This window comes from Mesocricetus auratus, unplaced genomic scaffold (assembly GCF_017639785.1).
Source record: "Mesocricetus auratus isolate SY011 unplaced genomic scaffold, BCM_Maur_2.0 Super-Scaffold_100023, whole genome shotgun sequence".
NCBI lineage: Eukaryota > Metazoa > Chordata > Mammalia > Rodentia > Cricetidae > Mesocricetus > Mesocricetus auratus.
Window position 1 is genome coordinate 31,225,220 of NW_024429204.1, and position 3,242 is coordinate 31,228,461.

General features: G+C 38.4%; 1 non-coding gene across 1 annotated transcript; it reads right to left on the reverse strand.

Annotated features, from left to right (window-relative positions):
* Window positions 1–2,886: 2,886 nt before the first annotated feature.
* Window positions 2,887–2,991, reverse strand: LOC121133752. The gene has a single exon (XR_005870729.1). It is a non-coding gene; the product is annotated as a U6 spliceosomal RNA (small nuclear RNA).
* Between the last annotated feature and the right edge of the window lie 251 nt (window positions 2,992–3,242).

Below are 3,242 nucleotides of genomic sequence, written 5' to 3' on the forward strand. Positions count from 1 at the left end.
ACGCCTGGGGTCCCATAAATTTTCTTAGTGATAAGAATCTCCAGTGGACTATTTGGAGAAGAGCTGTGCTACACGATGATTATTTGGTCCCCTCTATAAGTAACCAGCAAACAGTTTTGCCAAAGTCACATGCCCTTGTCTACAACTCCAATATTTCTGTAGAGTTACATGTGTAGTAAAAAACCACATTGGGTATTTTAGACACTTTTTGCTGTAAACTGCCTTTCTCACTGATATGTATGGAGTTGATTGCATTCCTGATGACTAAGGTTATCATGGACACTTTTAAGATGGCAGGGATCATGATCATTAGTTACCATCCTTGCCTTTGTTCTAAAGATTTTCTAAATATTATTATTTTTTAACTTCACTTTGAATTTCAACCACAGTTCTCTGCCCCCCTCCTCCCAGACCACATCATATCCACCCGTTCCACAGTATAAGGGCTCCCATGGGAGGCTGACAAAGTCTGACCCATTAAGTTGAGGCAGGAGCAAGCCCCTCCCCTTGCATTAAGGCAGAGCAAAGCATCCCACATAGGGAATGAGCTCCAACAAGCTAGCTCATGCACCAGGGATAGATACTGGTCTTTCTGTCAGGGTCTCCTTAGATAGACCCAGCTACACAGTTGTCTCCCACATGCAGAGGGCCTACTTCTGTCCCATGGAGGCTCCAAGGCTGTTAATCTAGAGTTCCTGAGTTTCCACAAAAGATTATGATTTGCAACCTGCTGGCAGATAATTCCCTTCTGGCTGTCAAGTTGTAAGTGTGATTTAGGCAAAGAACTAAGGATGGTCTTTAACCACATTCTCCAAGAAGCCAAGGGTCTTAGTAAGAGAAACTCACAAGGAAATTAAAGATACAAACAAATTTCTAGCTTGGAGATCAAGCTTTTGCCGGTTTTGGCTTAGGAAAACTCTGGGTCCTCGTTAATAGCTTGTAATTTTGTATGGTACATTCATGAGGCAAAACAAGTTAAGCTGTGAAAAATTAGTAATCCAAGGACTTTCAGAGGTCACAACAAACCAATGTGTTTCAGTTGCCCAGAAAATAATACACAAGCATAGACAATTTTAATTCTTCAGACTAAATCTCTTACTAGAATAGATCTGTTCTCTAAATAGCTCAGGCTTGCTTTCTTCTGTTCTTTCTTGGTATATAATGTTACCTTGGTTTTTCCTAGGATATCCAGTAATATTGGTTGTATGTTAGACTTTTGGTTGATACACTTATAATTCAGTATTCTGTTGTCTTTTGCCTCATGAAGTTGATACTTGCATTTGCAGGAAGTTGAATAATGGAACTGGATACTTGACCTTATAAGAACTTTACTTCGTCCTTTATTGGGGCAGAGCACTGGAAGCTAAGGCCATTTTATTCTTCAGTCTCTCTGTGGATCGTCTCAGAGCTTAGCTTTTATCTTTGTAGAACTTATCCACAGGAAATCTTACTTGGAGGTATATTTTTCTTATGTTAGAGAATGACCTTTCTGATGTAAATTCCCCATGACTCAGAGTCTCCTCATCTGCATAACAACGTTGATACCTCTATTCTGTTCTCAGCTTTGCAGTTGCTCTTTAAGAAAGTGCAATTTTTATCACCCAGCACATCATGCAAAGAATTCAGGCCAAAGCCTCAAGGGGGTCAAATATAGGCTATGGTTTCCTGAACAATACTTCTGTCTTTAAACCTCTGTGTTTTTTGGGGTTTTTTTGTTTGTTTGTTTGTTTGTTTTTTGTTTTTTTTGGCTTTACGAGACACGGTTACTCTGTATTGTTTTGGACCTGTCGGCCCAGCCAGGCCTCGAACTCACAGAGATCCGCCTGTCTCTGCCTCCCAAGTGCTGGGATTAAAGGCGTGCACCACCACCGCCCGGCATTTAAACCTCTGTTTTGAAGATGGCAAATGCCTGGCCTTCTTCTGCTGAGTCCAGAGGAATCCCCAGCTCTTTCTGGACTCTAGTCTAATGAGTAATATATGAGACATCATCTCATGCTTATTATCGCCTCCTTAGTCTTCTGGCTCTCCAAACTCAGTTCCAGAGTTCTTTTCTCTATACATTTTCATATTATGTATCCTCTTCTTCATTTTTATGGTTATTTAATACAGGGAAGATTGGCTGGTACCAGTTACTTATCAAAATCTTGATAAAGTTTTCCTGTATGGGATATCAATGACCCTTCTTCCCTCTCTGTTATGATCCTTGCTAGGTCAGATTCTCTCTTTTATTAACAAGCTCATATTCTTTCTCTAAACACATTTGGGTCCTTTACTGTTCATTATGGTTACACTAGGAGAGAAAATTGAAATTTTGACTTATTGTTTTGGCAAAGTTTTTAAAAAGTATCATGCAATATTCTTGTTGCTATTATTTAAAATTAGTAGTTGTTCATCTGGATTTGAAGCTCTTATTATCCTTCCTGAATTTGAGTTGTTTCCGTTTAATAACCATGTGCCTGACTTTCCCAGAAGCCATGAACTCCTCATCTCTACTAAGAATTCTACTCAATTGTAATATAATAATTTTCATTGTAAGCATTAGTCTTTTTCAAAATAAAACTTTTCCCTGAAGCCTTAAAAATGCCTTTTGATAAACAACAACCATTTCTAAGAAGTTCCTTTTCTTAGATTTGGTAATTAGTCTATCTTTTCAAAATATGTACTTTACTTAAATGTCTTCAAATGGTTAGGCCAATAATTAATATGCAGTAGGTATTATGGATTATGATTGTTCAGACTCACTATGGATTGAAACCCTAAAATTGTAACTAGATATATAGTTAGTTAGTTAGTTATAGTTATAGTTGTACAAATATTTTTACGATGCAATCATCGTTTAATGATCTTTACTATATTTAAATCTAGTCACTGTATTCCAAACTAAGTAAAAAATGTGTTGGCTTCACGAATTTGTGTGTCATCCTTCTGTAAAGGTCATGCTATTCTCTTCTGCACCATTCAAATTTTAGTATATGTGCTGCCAAAAAGAACATAAGGGAATGGGATGGTCAAGGTGGAGGAGGGATGTGGTGGGAGAGCAAGTAAAGGATAGAGGAAACCATTACAGGGCTAGGGAGAAATCAGATGCTAGGGAAATTCCCAGGAATCCACAAGAATGACTCCAGCTAAGACCCCTAGTAATAGCAAAGAGGGTGTCTAAACTGACCTTCCCCTATAATCTGATTGGCAGCTACCCTAATTGTCATTGTAGTGCCTTCATCCAGTAGCTGATGGAAGCAAAT